This window comes from Engystomops pustulosus, chromosome 8, assembly GCF_040894005.1.
Source record: "Engystomops pustulosus chromosome 8, aEngPut4.maternal, whole genome shotgun sequence".
NCBI lineage: Eukaryota > Metazoa > Chordata > Amphibia > Anura > Leptodactylidae > Engystomops > Engystomops pustulosus.
Genome location: NC_092418.1, coordinates 16,187,052 through 16,198,796, shown reverse-complemented (window position 1 = coordinate 16,198,796; position 11,745 = coordinate 16,187,052).

Here is an 11,745-nt window from a genome sequence, read left to right as displayed (position 1 = left end):
ATGGATGAGGATAACAGGATTTGGCTAGAAAATAAGCGCAAGCAGAAAAAGAAAAAGCGCGGCGTATCTAAGGTACCTAAGGAAGGGAAAACTTCCTCCCCTCTGGTTGAGCTTTCCAACCGGTTCCTCACCCTCGATGAGATCGCCTCCTCGGAAGGAGGGGCTGAGGGTGGGGTTCTGGAGGTGGCGGCGGAGCAGCCTGCAGGGGGCGCCGAGTCTCTATCCTCTGGGGATGCTGGGTCCTCAGAGTGGGAGACTGACTCAGAGTCAGGAGACAAGGACGAAGGAGAGGGTGGTCCGGGTGGGTCCTTGGGGGCCAGTAATAACATGGATACCTCAATTTCGTTAAAAAGAAGTTGCCCCAATTCTGAAGGGAAAAGGGAAAAGGGATCATCCTCAGAGGACAGTAGAGGGAAGGGAGGTAGTAAGAAAAAAGCCGTCTAACTCAATCACTCATGATGGCGGCACCCACTCCGTTGACGCTGGCGTCCATTAATGTCGCCAGCATTAAGTCTGATGCGGCTAGATTTGCGGCCTTTGATTTTCTCGGCCGTGTTGAAGCCGACATTTTATTTTTGCAGGAGACCAGGCTGCCAGATTTGGCGGCCGTGTTTAAAGCTAAGAGGGAATGGAGACACGGGCCTTCCTATTGGTCTCTTGCGGCCGAGCCGTATAGCGGAGTGGCGGTCCTTTTTACCGCACCGGTAGAATGCCGACGAGTTATTGAGTTAGAAATGGGGAGGTGCCTGATCCTGGATGTCCTCATGAAGGGACAAGAACTTCGTCTTATTAACATCTATGGTCCCCAGTCCAAGTGGGACAGGAAGTGTCTCTTTATTAGGATCAAGCCCTACCTTTTTACAAGTCGGCAGGTGGTCTTTGGAGGGGACTTCAATGCTGTCACGAGGTCCCAGGATAGGGGAGGTTCCAGAGACAAGCTGACTTATGATAGCGTCGCTCTTAATAGCATAGCCAGTGAGGCTCGCCTGGTGGATGTCCACATCCGGCACACCCCAGGCCACGCGGGGTTCACCTATTATAGGGGTAGCTGCAGGTCTAGAATAGACAGGTTTTATTTAAAGGAGGAAGCCATTTCTTCAGCAGTGTCCGTTGTTGAGGTGGAGTTCTCCGACCACTGTTTAATTTTGTTTTCTCTGAATGTTACAGAGACCCCCCGGATGGGAAGAGGCTACTGGAAGCTCAATTCGTCTCTCCTGGAAGAAGCAGAGATAAGACAATCCTTTGAGGACTTTCTTCAGAGCCAGGTACCATTGCTGGGCCTTTGTAGCAGTAAGTCAGAGTGGTGGGAGATGCTCAAGAAAAGGGTGGCGAGATTCTTCCGCCAGCTCTCGAGCCTCAGGAGCCTGGACAGGTACCGCCTGTATCAGGGCCTGAGGAGGAAACTCGAGCATCTCGTCTCGACTGGAGGTAGTCGTGAGGACATCTCCAGAGTGAAATCCTTGCTGAAGAGGTGTCAGTACGATAGACACGCATCTTTGGTTTTTGAGAGGGATTACGGGAAATACCGCTCGCCCGACCCTTACAGAAACTGCAAGATGTCAGTGAATGGTAAAGTTGTCACAGGACTGGTTGACAGTACGGGATCCCTGAAAAGGTCCAGATCAGGGATTCTGGAGGTCGTCAGATCCTTCTACTCGCACCTCTTGGGCAGGAAGGATCTAGATCGGGATGTGATGTCGGCTTTCCTGGCTGAAACTGTCCCTGAGCCAGGAGTAGACCCCTCTCTTGATGTTTTGACAGAGATGATCAGGGAAGAGGAAGTCAGCCTGGCGATTGAAGGGCTCGCCCTCAAGAAATCGCCAGGTCCGGATGGCTTAACATCTGAGTTTTATAAAACCTTTAAGGACGCCTTGGTTCCCCTCTTGACTGAGGTATTCAATGAGTGTCTTTCCTCGGGCGCTCTGCCGAAGTCAATGAGGAGGTCTGCCCTGATCATTCTGTCAAAGGGTAAGGACCGATCTCGTATTGAGAACTGGCGTCCCATAGCGCTTCTCAATACGGACAGAAAGGTTTTGGCAAAGGTGCTGTTTAATCGGCTGGTGCAGTTTGCGCCCCGGCTCCTTTCGGGGACCCAGCACTGCTCTGTTCCAGGCCGCAGTACATTTAGTGCTGTGCTGTGTGTCCGGGAGGCAGTGGAGCAGGGCAGGGCTGGTAACTGGAAGGGGTACTTGCTGTCCTTGGATCAGGCAAAAGCGTTTGATCGGGTTAACCACGAGTACCTCTGGTCTGTCCTTCTGAGGTATGGCCTGCCGGGGGACTTTGTCAATTGGCTTAAGGTTTTGTACACAGGGGCAGAGAGTTTCCCGCTTGTGAACGGTTGGATTGGCCGCTCTTTTGAGGTTGGGTCTGGTGTTCGCCAGGGTTGTCCTCTGAGCCCACTTTTATACGTGTTCGCGATTGACCCATTCCTTAGGAGGGTTGATCGTGGGCCGTTGGTGGGAGTCGGGATGGACCAGGCGGCACCGGAAGCCACTCTAAGGGTGGTAGCGTATGCCGATGATGTCACCGTTTTTGTGTCCTCGAGAGGGGAGGCGCAATGGGTGATGTCAGAGGTTGACCGCTACTCAGAGGCTTCTGGGTCCAAGATCAACCGGGATAAGTGTGAGAGTCTCTGGCTGGGAGAGGGGGATCCAGGGTTTGATCTCCCGGACACTCTTCCAGGGCCCCAAGATTCTGCCAAAGTTCTCGGCATCGAATTTGGCCAGGGGGATTACCCCATGCAAAACTGGGATGGCAGGCTTAAGATCGCCGCCCAGAAGGTGGACCAGTGGAAGGGTTGGTCTTTGACCCTCAGGGAAAGGGTGAACTTGATTAAAACTTACCTGCTCCCATTGCTGATATATCTGGGCAGTGTGTGCATGTTGCCAGAACCCCTCTGGACTCGGGTCTACAGTCTGTTCTTCCAGCTGTTATGGGGGAATAGGCTGAACCTAATCAAGAGGGAGGTTACTTACCGCACGAGGAGACAAGGAGGGTTGTGTATGGTCAACCCTGTGGTGTTCCTAGTGAATACCTTCCTTAAGATCAATATCGCAAACCTCTGGAAAGAGAGGGCTCCTCCGTGGGTATACTCCTGCAGGGGATGGTTTTGGCCTTTCTTCCAGGAATGGGAGACAGGAGGGCGAGTGAAGGATCTTCGTACACCGCATGGGCATCTTCCGGCTTATGCTACCCCGGTTCTGAAGGTGATTCGCCGGTGGGGTCTGGGAATGTGGGAGATCAGGACCATGTCAAGGAAAGTCCTTGACAAAAGGGTTCTGTTGACCCATTTCCAGAAGCCTCTGGCCCTCAGGGATTGCCCAAGTCGGGATCTGGGGGTGGGTTTAGGTCTTTTGAATTCCATCAGGATCCCCTTGAAGTTTTGGGACTTGACTTGGCGCTGCTTCCATGGAAAGCTGTGTGTGAGGGACAATCTGAAGTGTAGGAGCTCTGAGGAAAGGGGTTGTCCCCGGGAGGAGTGCGGTGGCCTGCTGGAGAGCATGGACCACTTCCTGCTTCAGTGCCCCTTTAACACAGAGGTGTACAACCGGGTGGGCGCTTCCATCCATTGGCCCGGGTTGGCCGGTCTCTCCTATGCGGAGTGGGCCTATGGAGCATTCAGAGGCCTGGGTGGCCGGGACCGATGCACGTTATTTCTAGTCAGTCTAGTGGTCAGGTACCACACGTGGAACGCACGGTGTTTAGTATCGACGCAGCGTAAAATCCTCCCGGTGGATGAGGTGGTTAGGAACATTCTGGGTGACCTGGTGAAGGTGCGCTCTCTGGAGCATGAGAGGCTGGGCACGGGGAGGGCCTCTCTTCTTTGGAGGGGGTTCTCCTTTAGTGTCCCTTAGTCTGTCATCTCCTCTCCTGGTGTTGGGCTGAAGCTGACACTGTAGATTTTTGTTTTGTATCTGAGGTTATAGTGATGTAGGGGCTTGTGTACAGTGTGTATTTATTTATAGTTATATGTAGTTATAGTTCTTGTGTATATAGGCTGGTTGGTTTTAGGGTGTTGGTGTTAGGGTGTTAGGTTGGGAGGGGGGTGGACGGGATTTGGACTATACGATCCTGGGCACTGGTCTGGACTATATAGCGCAAACTTTGGACGTTAGACCAGTGTCTGGGGGGAGGGTGATGGGCGTGGGATTTAGTTAGTTATATTTAATGTTTTTATTTCCTGTTTTATGTCTGTTTTATGTCTTTTTTTTGCTGTGTATTCTTTAGTTATTTATGGGAAAAAAAAAAAAAAAATATATATATATATATATATATAAAAAAAAAAAAAAATTATTAAAAAAAAAAAAAAAAAAAATTAGGTGGTGGGACTGTGTGAGGGTTTTGGTTGTTCTCATGCTGAGTATGTGGTGAGTGTGTGTGGCTGGGCCAGGAGGTTTTGTAAGTTTATTTTCGATTATATTTGTTGTAATTATTTTGCCAGAAGTTATGGCTTCATTTATGTTTATTGTTGTTATGTTTTTCATTTTTATATAAAATAAAAGATTTACAGGATGTAACTCAGGATCAGTACAGGATAAGTAATTTCATTTATGTACACAGTGACTGCACCAGCAGCAGAATAGTGAGTGCAGCTCTGGAGTATAATACAGGATGTAACTCAGGATCAGTACAGGATAAGTAATGTCATGTATGTACACAGTGACTGCACCAGCAGCAGAATAGTGAGTGCAGCTCTGGGGTATAATGCAGGATGTAACTCTGGATCAGTACAGGATAAGTAATGTCATGTATGTACACAGTGACTGCACCAGCAGCAGAAGAGTGAGTGCAGCTCTGGGGTATAATACAGGATGTAACTCAGGATCAGTACAGGATAAGTAATGTCATGTATGTACACAGTGACTGCACTAGCAGCAGAATAGTGAGTGCAGCTCTGGGGTATAATACAGGATGTAACTCAGGATCAGTACAGGATAAGTAATGTCATGTATGTACACAGTGACTGCACTAGCAGCAGAATAGTGAGTGCAGCTCTGGGGTATAATCCAGGATGTAACTCAGGATCAGTACAGGATAAGTAATGTCATGTATGTACACAGTGACTGCACCAGCAGCAGAATAGTGAGTGCAGCTCTGGAGTATAATACAGGATGTAACTCGGGATCAGTACAGGATAAGTAATGTCATGTATGTACACAGTGACTGCACCAGCAGCAGAATAGTGAGTGCAGCTCTGGGGTATAATGCAGGATGTAACTCTGGATCAGTACAGGATAAGTAATGTCATGTATGTACACAGTGACTGCACCAGCAGCAGAATAGTGAGTACAGCTCTGGAGTATAATACAGGATGTAACTCAGGATAAGTACAGGATAAGTAATGTCATGTATGTACACAGTGACTGCACCAGCAGCAGAATAGTGAGTGCAGCTCTGGGGTATAATACAGGATGTAACTCAGGATAAGTACAGGATAAGTAATGTCATGTATGTACACAGTGACTGCAGCGGCAGCAGAATAGTGAGTGCAGCTCTGGGGTATAATGCAGGATGTAACTCTGGATCAGTACAGGATAAGTAATGTCATGTATGTACACAGTGACTGCACCAGCAGCAGAATAGTGAGTGCAGCTCTGGGGTATAATACAGGATGTAACTCAGGATCAGTACAGGATAAGTAATGTCATGTATGTACACAGTGACTGCACTAGCAGCAGAATAGTGAGTGCAGCTCTGGGGTATAATCCAGGATGTAACTCAGGATCAGTACAGGATAAGTAATGTCATGTATGTACACAGTGACTGCACCAGCAGCAGAATAGTGAGTGCAGCTCTGGAGTATAATACAGGATGTAACTCAGGATAAGTACAGGATAAGTAATGTCATGTATGTACACAGTGACTGCACCAGCAACAGAATAGTGAGTGCAGAGCTCTGGGGTATAATACAGGATGTAACTCAGGATAAGTACAGGATAAGTACAGGATAAGTAATGTCATGTATGTACACAGTGACTGCAGCGGCAGCAGAATAGTGAGTGCAGCTCTGGGGTATAATGCAGGATGTAACTCTGGATCAGTACAGGATAAGTAATGTCATGTATGTACACAGTGACTGCACCAGCAGCAGAATAGTGAGTGCAGCTCTGGGGTATAATACAGGATGTAACTCAGGATCAGTACAGGATAAGTAATGTCATGTATGTACACAGTGACTGCACTAGCAGCAGAATAGTGAGTGCAGCTCTGGAGTATAATATAGGATGTAACTCATGATCAGTACAGGATAAGTAATGTCATGTATGTACACAGTGACTGCACCAGCAGCAGAATAGTGAGTGCAGCTCTGGAGTATAATACAGGATGTAACTCAGGATCAGTACAGGATAAGTAATGTCATGTATGTACACAGTGACTGCACCAGCAGCAGAATAGTGAGTGCAGCTCTGGGGTATAATGCAGGATGTAACTCTGGATCAGTACAGGATAAGTAATGTCATGTATGTACACAGTGACTGCACCAGCAGCAGAAGAGTGAGTGCAGCTCTGGGGTATAATACAGGATGTAACTCAGGATCAGTACAGGATAAGTAATGTCATGTATGTACACAGTGACTGCACTAGCAGCAGAATAGTGAGTGCAGCTCTGGGGTATAATACAGGATGTAACTCGGGATCAGTACAGGATAAGTAATGTCATGTATGTACACAGTGACTGCACCAGCAGCAGAATAGTGAGTGCAGCTCTGGGGTATAATGCAGGATGTAACTCTGGATCAGTACAGGATAAGTAATGTCATGTATGTACACAGTGACTGCACCAGCAACAGAATAGTGAGTGCAGAGCTCTGGGGTATAATACAGGATGTAACTCAGGATAAGTACAGGATAAGTAATGTCATGTATGTACACAGTGACTGCACCAGCAGCAGAATAGTGAGTGCAGCTCTGGAGTATAATACAGGATGTAACTCAGGATCAGTACAGGATAAGTAATGTCATGTATGTACACAGTGACTGCACCAGCAGCAGAATAGTGAGTGCAGCTCTGGGGTATAATACAGGATGTAACTCAGGATCAGTACAGGATAAGTAATGTCATGTATGTACACAGTGACTGCACCAGCAACAGAATAGTGAGTGCAGAGCTCTGGGGTATAATACAGGATGTAACTCAGGATAAGTACAGGATAAGTAATGTCATGTATGTACACAGTGACTGCAGCGGCAGCAGAATAGTGAGTGCAGCTCTGGGGTATAATGCAGGATGTAACTCAGGATCAGTACAGGATAAGTAATGTCATGTATGTACACAGTGACTGCACCAGCAGCAGAATAGTGAGTGCAGCTCTGGGGTATAATACAGGATGTAACTCAGGATCAGTACAGGATAAGTAATGTCATGTATGTACACAGTGACTGCACCAGCAGCAGAAGAGTGAGTGCAGCTCTGGGGTATAATACAGGATGTAACTCAGGATCAGTACAGGATAAGTAATGTCATGTATGTACACAGTGACTGCACTAGCAGCAGAATAGTGAGTGCAGCTCTGGGGTATAATACAGGATGTAACTCAGGATCAGTACAGGATAAGTAATGTCATGTATGTACACAGTGACTGCACTAGCAGCAGAATAGTGAGTGCAGCTCTGGGGTATAATCCAGGATGTAACTCAGGATCAGTACAGGATAAGTAATGTCATGTATGTACACAGTGACTGCACCAGCAGCAGAATAGTGAGTGCAGCTCTGGAGTATAATACAGGATGTAACTCGGGATCAGTACAGGATAAGTAATGTCATGTATGTACACAGTGACTGCACCAGCAGCAGAATAGTGAGTGCAGCTCTGGGGTATAATGCAGGATGTAACTCAGGATCAGTACAGGATAAGTAATGTCATGTATGTACACAGTGACTGCACCAGCAGCAGAATAGTGAGTGCAGCTCTGGGGTATAATGCAGGATGTAACTCTGGATCAGTACAGGATAAGTAATGTCATGTATGTACACAGTGACTGCACCAGCAGCAGAAGAGTGAGTGCAGCTCTGGGGTATAATACAGGATGTAACTCAGGATCAGTACAGGATAAGTAATGTCATGTATGTACACAGTGACTGCACCAGCAGCAGCAGAATAGTGAGTGCAGCCCTGGGGTATAATACAGGATGTAACTCAGGATAAGTACAGGATAAGTAATGTCATGTATGTACACAGTGACTGCACCAGCAGCAGAATAGTGAGTGCAGCTCTGGAGTATAATACAGGATGTAACTCAGGATCAGTACAGGATAAGTAATGTCATGTATGTACACAGTGACTGCACCAGCAGCAGAATAGTGAGTGCAGCTCTGGGGTATAATACAGGATGTAACTCAGGATCAGTACAGGATAAGTAATGTCATGTATGTACACAGTGACTGCACCAGCAACAGAATAGTGAGTGCAGAGCTCTGGGGTATAATACAGGATGTAACTCAGGATAAGTACAGGATAAGTAATGTCATGTATGTACACAGTGACTGCAGCGGCAGCAGAATAGTGAGTGCAGCTCTGGGGTATAATGCAGGATGTAACTCAGGATCAGTACAGGATAAGTAATGTCATGTATGTACACAGTGACTGCACCAGCAGCAGAATAGTGAGTGCAGCTCTGGGGTATAATACAGGATGTAACCCAGGATAAGTACAGGATAAGTAATGTCATGTATGTACACAGTGACTGCAGCGGCAGCAGAATAGTGAGTGCAGCTCTGGGGTATAATACAGGATGTAACTCAGGATCAGTACAGGATAAGTAATGTCATGTATGTACACAGTGACTGCACTAGCAGCAGAATAGTGAGTGCAGCTCTGGGGTATAATCCAGGATGTAACTCAGGATCAGTACAGGATAAGTAATGTCATGTATGTACACAGTGACTGCACCAGCAACAGAATAGTGAGTGCAGAGCTCTGGGGTATAATACAGGATGTAACTCAGGATAAGTACAGGATAAGTACAGGATAAGTAATGTCATGTATGTACACAGTGACTGCAGCGGCAGCAGAATAGTGAGTGCAGCTCTGGGGTATAATGCAGGATGTAACTCTGGATCAGTACAGGATAAGTAATGTCATGTATGTACACAGTGACTGCACCAGCAGCAGAATAGTGAGTGCAGCTCTGGGGTATAATACAGGATGTAACTCAGGATCAGTACAGGATAAGTAATGTCATGTATGTACACAGTGACTGCACTAGCAGCAGAATAGTGAGTGCAGCTCTGGAGTATAATATAGGATGTAACTCATGATCAGTACAGGATAAGTAATGTCATGTATGTACACAGTGACTGCACCAGCAGCAGAATAGTGAGTGCAGCTCTGGAGTATAATACAGGATGTAACTCAGGATCAGTACAGGATAAGTAATGTCATGTATGTACATAGTGACTGCACCAGCAGCAGAATAGTGAGTGCAGCTCTGGGGTATAATGCAGGATGTAACTCTGGATCAGTACAGGATAAGTAATGTCATGTATGTACACAGTGACTGCACCAGCAGCAGAAGAGTGAGTGCAGCTCTGGGGTATAATACAGGATGTAACTCAGGATCAGTACAGGATAAGTAATGTCATGTATGTACACAGTGACTGCACTAGCAGCAGAATAGTGAGTGCAGCTCTGGGGTATAATACAGGATGTAACTCGGGATCAGTACAGGATAAGTAATGTCATGTATGTACACAGTGACTGCACCAGCAGCAGAATAGTGAGTGCAGCTCTGGGGTATAATGCAGGATGTAACTCTGGATCAGTACAGGATAAGTAATGTCATGTATGTACACAGTGACTGCACCAGCAACAGAATAGTGAGTGCAGAGCTCTGGGGTATAATACAGGATGTAACTCAGGATAAGTACAGGATAAGTAATGTCATGTATGTACACAGTGACTGCACCAGCAGCAGAATAGTGAGTGCAGCTCTGGAGTATAATACAGGATGTAACTCAGGATCAGTACAGGATAAGTAATGTCATGTATGTACACAGTGACTGCACCAGCAGCAGAATAGTGAGTGCAGCTCTGGGGTATAATACAGGATGTAACTCAGGATCAGTACAGGATAAGTAATGTCATGTATGTACACAGTGACTGCACCAGCAACAGAATAGTGAGTGCAGAGCTCTGGGGTATAATACAGGATGTAACTCAGGATAAGTACAGGATAAGTAATGTCATGTATGTACACAGTGACTGCAGCGGCAGCAGAATAGTGAGTGCAGCTCTGGGGTATAATGCAGGATGTAACTCAGGATCAGTACAGGATAAGTAATGTCATGTATGTACACAGTGACTGCACCAGCAGCAGAATAGTGAGTGCAGCTCTGGGGTATAATACAGGATGTAACCCAGGATAAGTACAGGATAAGTAATGTCATGTATGTACACAGTGACTGCAGCGGCAGCAGAATAGTGAGTGCAGCTCTGGGGTATAATACAGGATGTAACTCAGGATCAGTACAGGATAAGTAATGTCATGTATGTACACAGTGACTGCACCAGCAGCAGAATAGTGAGTGCAGCTCTGGGGTATAATACAGGATGTAACTCAGGATCAGTACAGGATAAGTAATGTCATGTATGTACACAGTGACTGCACCAGCAGCAGAATAGTGAGTGCAGCTCTGGGGTATAATACAGGATGTAACTCAGGATCAGTACAGGATAAGTAATGTCATGTATGTACACAGTGACTGCACCAGCAACAGAATAGTGAGTGCAGAGCTCTGGGGTATAATACAGGATGTAACTCAGGATAAGTACAGGATAAGTAATGTCATGTATGTACACAGTGACTGCAGCGGCAGCAGAATAGTGAGTGCAGCTCTGGGGTATAATGCAGGATGTAACTCAGGATCAGTACAGGATAAGTAATGTCATGTATGTACACAGTGACTGCACCAGCAGCAGAATAGTGAGTGCAGCTCTGGGGTATAATACAGGATGTAACTCAGGATCAGTACAGGATAAGTAATGTCATGTATGTACACAGTGACTGCACCAGCAGCAGAATAGTGAGTGCAGCTCTGGGGTATAATACAGCATGTACAGTGACATAATACACCCTGTGGCAGTATAATGCAGCATGTCTGGTTATGGGTCAGGATTATACTATGTTAGTGGAGCAGAGACTGAATGATGATAATATATTTCCTGCCAGTTTTGTCCAGGGTTCGGCTCTTGTTGCAGAGAAGCCATCATCCCCTGCAGCCTCCTTACATAAGCTGCTCCTAGTGACTCAGAGCCGGCAGCAAACTAAAAATACGTGGCCATGTGGTAAAGGTTTATTTGGGGAGCGGCGGGGGTTACTGTAGGGCAGAGCTGGCAACACAAGCTGCCCTGTTACATCAGAGAGGGCACAGAGTGAGCGGCAGAGGATGGAAGCAGCTGGAGGGTTTTGGTCCTGCCAGTGCGGGGAATGTACCCACTGCCTGGCACACGGGTCACCTGCCTAGAGAGATGGCTCAGGTCAGACTTACTATTTGGTTAATGGGTCAGGGCTGTTAATTCAATAGAAGCCAGATACCGTTTTGTTACGGGTTACATTCATTTCAATGGACAATAGGTCTGACCATTTATATTGCCGTACCGTATACTGTCCGTATAAAAATATACAGCATGTCCTATTTTCTCCCGTATTTCAGTTCCGTATGTCCTAGAAGTCTAAGGGGACGTATAAAATACGGGTTACATACGTGCTGCATACGAATGAAAAACGTCACGTATATACGGGATT